General features: G+C 43.7%; 1 protein-coding gene across 1 annotated transcript in view; it reads left to right on the plus strand.

The window, feature by feature from the left end:
* Positions 1-7,231, plus strand: part of RASSF6 (Ras association domain family member 6) — a 128,806-nt gene that overhangs the window by 22,962 nt on the left and 98,613 nt on the right. The window lies entirely within an intron of this gene.

Below are 7,231 nucleotides of genomic sequence, written 5' to 3' on the forward strand. Positions count from 1 at the left end.
TAAGGTATGGAATACCCCTTTGGCCAGTTTGGGTCAGCTGTCCTGGGTCCGTCCCCTCCCAGCTCCTGCTGCACCCCTAGCCTGCTCGCTGGCAGGGCAGAGCAAGAAGCTGAAAAGTCCTTGGCTTGGTGTAAGCACTGCTCTGCAACAATTAAAACATCAGCATGTTATCAGCGCTCTTCTCATCCTAATCCAAAACATAGCACCCTACCAGCTACTAGGAGGAAAATTAACTCTGTCCTAACTGAAACCAGAACAGTGAGACAGAAGAGACCTGAGCTCATTTGTCATTGTGCTTCCTTTTTAGAAGCTTTTTGCTCGGTTTGGAGAATTGCCAAATCCAGTAGACTCGTTTTGGTGTCTGGATGAGCCACACCAGAAACTGCCTAGAGCAGTGAGGTCCCGTTGTGTGGTGGTGTAACAGGCAACTCTGGTTTTCTGGGTGGCTGCAGTAAAGCTGGCATTGCTGGTGTGGAAGAAGTGTGTTGGCCAGCACAGGCCCAGTCACAGACCTCTGGTAGCCAGGAGATTTGCACATGCCTGCGTCTGAAGACCATCTCCTGGATTTTGTGAAAGGCTGTTTTGCACCAGAAAGTTGCTAGTCCATTAGGGTGCCAGTAAGAGAGGCAGTCAGGCTCTACAAAGCATCACCTAAAATGCCGTTTATTGGAACTAATGCTACATAGAAGAAGAAGATAGTAAAGATCATCTGATGTCCCTTCAGATGCTGGTAGCCCCACACTGTGCGTTATAGAGCAGGGCTCCAAGCAGGGCACAGCATTCTCTGCAGATCCTGGCTGCCAAAAGGTTACCCCATTTTGCTCACACAAGCTCTTTTGAGGGTTTGCTGAAAACAAGGCAACTCTATTCATCATTTCTACGGTTAGATAAGAAGGGTGCTCTCATGAGGCCTTCTTGCTGCAATTTTCGATAAGGGCAAGGATGTGTAGTTGGTGTAATCACCAGCATTGAGCTCAGGGTAACACTTACATGGGACACTAGTGCCTCGATGCACCCATGTCCCAGCCAGGTCTCTACAAGGGGGACCTCCTCTGACTCCAGTGTCAAGTGGCACGGGGACATCTGTATTGTAAAGGACTCCCACGGAGAGAAACAGAGCAAAGTTTCTCTTTTTCTCTCCAGCAGAAAACGGTATGAAGTCTACAAAGGGCAGAAAGTTGGAAAAATGCAAAAACAGTCTAATAAGATAAATTTTGAGAAGCAAAATGTTCTCGGATAGGACAGTAATAATCACTCCAGCTCACTTGGCAATGTGGGGAAACTCTGAATATTTTTGTCTGACAAATAGCATCACAGTCATTTGGAAGCTGCTGATTTTCCTTACAGCCAGATTTCACTGTATGACCGAACCAGTAACACCGGTCATTTCATGAAATGCCTTCAACTTCTAGCTAAGTCATGTTGTGACCAAGTGCACTCAGCAGTTGGGTAATAGAACATCTATAATTCGAGTCATTTTGTGATTTCGTAATGTGCGCCTGATACAAGTAGATGTGTGTGTATTTGGCATATTGTAAAACCCACCCTTTGACAGAAATTTTCTTCAGTTAATTATATACGTAGCTGTAAGTACCTTCCCATCCTCTGTACCTTTTTGACAGGTAGATTTGTCCATTTCTCCCCTCACTTCTCTCTTTAGTGCTTGCAAACATGCATAATTGGATTCACTGCTTTTCCCAGATGCGTAACATCTTTTTAGCCCTTTTTCATTTTAAATTTCTGTACTCAGCAGATGGATAAGTTCAGGCAAAATAATTTATTTTCCTTGGAAAAGCAGTTAATATAGTAACACTTCATCCCTTTACTTCCGATAGCAAGAATATGGTATCACTGAAAAAAAAATTCTCCTTTCTGAGTGATGGAACAATTCCTCTTAACCACAACAGCCTATCAGACTTTAAAATCTTTGCATTACAGAGAGAAAAGCTATTTTATACATCAAGAAGTTTTCAAAAGTCTGATTTTTTTCTGTGTCCACAACTAGAAAACATAGATCATCTGGACTTGTCAGGTAAAGAGGAATAAATAAGGAACAACAGTTTTTCATAAGAATTTGCTTTCCTGTGATTTCTCTCAAAGAAAAGCTAGGCAGTATTGTGAGGATGTAGATTTCCTTCAGTTACCAGAGCAGAACGCTGTCAGCTGTGTCCCAAGGCCAGGATCTCGCTATGTCATCAGATAAGGGCCTGTTGTATTTCGGGAGCAAACAGCACTCTATTTTTCTGTCACTAAATAAGTGTTATGTACCTAGTGATTGAACATATTGTTTGTACTTAAAATGTGTGCTAAAAATAATAGACAGAGATTCTTTGCTTTAAAAGGTGACAGGGCTTCTTGTTACAGCTGGCACCTGAATGATTTCATTTCATGGAAACAAATTCCTCGCTTCCACTTGCAAATCATCATGGTTCCGTACCACAGCAGGCACCGTTGCTCCTTCCTGACCTAAGTCAAAGCAGAATACAAGCTCCTGGAGATTGCAGGGGCGTACCCGGGTTCAGCACACGAGGGCTAATCTGTCTTCACATCATCAGCTCCAAGTGAAGGATTTAAACGCTGCACCCGGGAATGGAAAAGCACATTTGTTCACTACAGAGCATCCTGGGCACCCTGCAGAAGCCTGGACTGCAGGCAGGCGGGTGCAGAGCTCCCCCCTTCCCGACCTCTTGGCTAGCCGGACTGACGCATCTGCACAGGCCCATTTTAATACAGAATTGGCAGAAAAGCCCAGTATATTCTCAAGAAAAAAAGTATTTTTATTGCATTGCATTTCATTACATTAGCATTACATGATAAATCCGCCTTTTCATGTAAATACATTTTTCCACAGCAGAGTAAGGAAAATGCCGTACTCGACATGAACTAGGACAGTATGTTATGAGTAGACATAAAATATCTAAGCGTTGTCAGAACATTTACTGTTCCATCTTGTCTATAAATACCGAATAATTAAATGTAAGTTCCTTTAAAAAATTATCGTTAGGAACCAAAAAAAAAAAACTACGCACAAAACCCCACAGTTTCATGGAAATTCTTAAATTGTGCACAGTGGTGAATAGAGACCTCGGGAGCAAGTTTTCTGTAATTTCACCATGCAGTATCTTGTTGAAAAAGATCCTATTGTACTGTAAATATTATTTATTTACAGGCAACCACAACAGCAACAAAAGATTTGGCTCATTTAGGCAGCTGAGGCAACAGACAGGGTATGGTAGCACAGAACTGTGTGTGCTTCAACCAGCTTTTATTTTGGTGTCATCCTGAATGGGCACTAAAACACTGAAAATGCATAAATACATATGCAGGGATAGGCAACAATAAAAACCAAGAAAAAGAAAACAATAAAACCAAGAGGATTTGGCCTCTGAATTTAGCCCAGCCCATGTTTTCTTGAAGTTCTTAGGTTTGCAAGGTGCTGGTGGAAACTGAGGCATGAAATCATTTGTCCTGTGCATCTAGGGATACGTTCAAAATTAATTTTAGCACCCGGGTTTCTCTGCCAAATGCACAGAGAAAATTTCACTGCAGATTTATCTGTTATCTGCAAAGCAAAAGGCGTGATGTGAAAGACTGCATGGCCTTCCCTCTCCAGCATGCTCAAAAGGCTTAAAGTCTGCCGGGGGTTCCAGGGGCACCTCTGGGAAGAGGTTGTGGCCGGAGGTGTTAGAACCATCCCACCGTCTCTTCCCACTCTTTGCAGACGGTGCATTGTCTCATTTCAGTTCTCTGCCTGCAGGAGGCAGCTAGGGGACTGCTCTTGTGTGTTCTGGAGCAGTGAAGCAGAACTGAAAATTTTCCACTGCAGTCTTGTCAAAGATGTAATAATTGTGCTATCTTTTTTTTTTTTTTCCCCTTAATCTGGGCAGGAAGAAAAAAAAAAAAAAACAGAATTTAATGTTAGGCAATGGACACCTCATTCTTTTTGACTTGGGCTGGGGGGAATGACAACACAGACTGATTTATTACTGTGGTATCTGCAAGTCTGTAAACCTATTCTCTCCTTAATTGCAAAATATTCCAGGAAGAGGGAAGCTGAGAAGAGAGACCATTCTAACTTTGTGCTCACCACTTGGCTGTCAGGTATTTCCCTGTGCACTGACCAACTTGACTGCCTCACAGTTAGTGAGCTGACTATTTTTCCTCTTGCAGCTGTGTGTGAACTGAGAGATTTGTTCAGATCCAGGCAGCACTTTTTCAGCTCAGGCTTCTCTAAGGGTTCCTTTCCTCCCTGGTGTGTGTTACAGCCTGGCACTGTATGGCCCTAGGTCTGCCAGACCTGAAGCCTTGGGGCACTTCAATATTTCTTGCTTCAGCCATCCTGCAGGAAGTTAGGGAAGCGCTAAACTAAGCAGGAGGGGTAGATCTGAGAACTGAAGGGGTTTGTGTTTCTCTCCAAAGTGCCTGCTTCTTACCGTGCTTGGTCTGCCAAAGGGTAGGTAGGGAGCAAATAATGTGATTTCTGCTAGCCTGTAATTCCTTCTGCCTCGCTCAGGAGATTTCTGAAAGAACTACAGGTTGGGGGCTCAATAGTTAAGCACCATCAAACACTAGTCTGGATGCTAGCCCTTGCTCCACAACACCCAACCTCAGCCACAACCCTGCCTATTACTGTGGAACCACCTCACAAGATGCCCAGGAAAATATGTTTTCCTGCTGAAAATCCCATTTCTCCAAGACAAAAGTATTCTTAATAGAAACTGAAGTGATGTGCTAGCTGTGCCAGATGCAAAGGGGTCATGAAGACACAGGCTGGTTTTAAAATGTAAGGAATACAGTCTCTCTGAACTGTTTTCTGCTGTTTTTTCTCTCCGTATCTCAGGTATTTGGTCCACCCACAAAAAAATTTAAGCTAACGTTTCCCAGCTTGTGGCTGTTTATAAGATATGGCATTATGTGCTGGCCTTTGCTTATTTAGGGAAATCTTTTTGATGTTATCAGTTTGTTTTTCTTTTTGCGGTGATGTTCTGTGCAAACAGGCTTTCTTCTCTGGAGAGTGCCAACTCCGTAGCAGCACAGTTTGAATGCAGTCCTTCTTCCGCTGGCATTAAAGGCAAAGCTCCCGTGGCCTGCAATGGAAACATGCTTGTTGGGTGAAGCCCTCATCACACTGACGTCAGTGGCAAGATTTCCAGTATCTTAGATGAAGCCAGCTCTTCATTGCTGACGTTAGGTGCCATTAAATAGGCAAGGGATAGAAGAACAATTGGGGCTGACCTGCATTTTACCCCTTTTTTGAACAATTCATGGAGGGCAGCAGCGGCTGGGCTCTTAGGAGATCACTACAGGTGGTACATTAAGAGCCCATCTCATAGAGGAAAGGATTTCTCTGTTGGAGTGTGGTCAACGTCTCGTGTCACACAGAAATCTGCATTAACAGAGCATAGTTTGTTAGAGTAACTATGTTAGCTTTATTCAAATCTCTGAGCAGGAATTCAAGTCCAAGAACAGGCTAAGGTAAATGCAATATATAAGAGCGTGAATTACTAGATTGGGCTGGCTACTAAACATGCAAATGGTAAAGTAGCAGTGACAAGCTCCCCGTGCAGTGAGAGTCTTCTGTGCTGTGGGTTTCAAAGTGTCCAACTCCAGCAATGTGGTCAGAAATAGCACTGCTTTCCCGTGCCTTCTCAAACATCTGGACGGCTGCTTCCTAGCCTGGGAGATGTCATAACAAGTAACTGAGAGGGCCTAACAAGAAACAAGCTATCTTCAAATAAAGCTATGCTTCTTGTGAACTGGGAAATTTCCATCGTTTTCCTAGAACAATCATGTCCAAAATCTGTAGGACAGGGGTTGGTGGAACGTGGAGCTTAATCTGTTCAGGGCTCATAAAGTCGACTGGACAACATGCCCATGTTCTCCTGCGCCTAGCACCTCCTCCCTGTGCCGGTGCAGCTTTTCGAAGCAATCTGTATGATTGCTCTTCAACTAGGAACGTTTCATTCCCATAAATTTATTTGCCACTGACTGTTCTTGACGTGAATTACAACACAATTCAGTATGAATTCAGCAGATAAGCTGTTCAGGTACATTGCTTCTAAAGGGAGACCTGAGCGCTGAGCAGCTTGGGACAATGAAATAATTTCAGTGATGTGCTGGGGAAGCAGAAAGGCACTGCAGAAAGGGGTGAAGAAGCTTGCAGATTGCTTCACCATGCCAAAAAGGAAATACTCTTCAATCAGCAAATGTGGCTTGTTGACAAATGCGCAACATCTGCAGTGCTTATGAAGCTCATTTGCTCAGTCATTTTCCTGTGGTGTAATTAAGCATTTTGTTTGACGTTCATAAGAACATTTTTGATGGTCTAGAATGTCTTAATTCTCTGACATATCAAACTCCTCAAGAGCTGGCCTGACCTTTAGCCCAGGCTATGGTTCTGGAAAATTATTGTGCAAATATCTGCCATGCCAGCTGAGTGAGAGGAAACTCGAGCTGTGCTAAGATGCAAAAAATGGCTTATGCTCAGGAGCGTTGCTCAGCCCCTTCTCTTTAATCTGTGTGAGACTAACCCTACACATCTGGCCCCATCAGGATACGCTCAAAGCAGTGCTACCAGGAGCCAGTTTTAGCAAAAAAGGTGATAAATGGTCAGATGAGCACCATTTATTTTGTCTCTGTCCCCGTGAAACAAGAACACCTTGTGCTGTTTGTGGTGGTGCCTAGAATATCGTACAAGTATTCCTTTTTATGGGAACCAATAAAATCATCTTTAAAGAAGTCTGTGACTAGGAGGAAGCTGAAGGCATGAATAGGTAATCCACGCTGTCACTTGTAGATAGACTCTCGACAAAGTTATGAGGAAAATAAATCAGGATCATCCCAAATCATCTCTCAAGGGTCATGTCTGCATCGCTCTGGGCAATTAGCTGAATTTTGCAGGTGGGATCAGCCCAACCTCCTGGCCAATTTTTTTCTGGCTAGGGGGATTCCCCTGCTTTTCCTAACTGACACAACCACTTGGTCATACCTTGGTCATTAGCAACTGGTGAGAGATAAGAGAGGCTGACAGGTCCCTTGCCAGTTCGCCTGACGAGAAGACGTAGCTCTGTTCTCCTCGTGCGCTGGTGCCTCCTGGAAGTGGGCACAGGAAAGGGAGCATGAATCAGGGAAGCCCAAGGAGAAGGAGTAATTTGAAAAGCATTTATCTGTGGTGAGGTTAATGTGTCAAGAGCTCGATCTGATGACACAAAGAGAATAAAAATACATGTTG

This window comes from Anser brachyrhynchus (assembly GCF_964034855.1).
Source record: "Anser brachyrhynchus genome assembly, chromosome: 4".
Lineage (NCBI taxonomy): Eukaryota > Metazoa > Chordata > Aves > Anseriformes > Anatidae > Anser > Anser brachyrhynchus.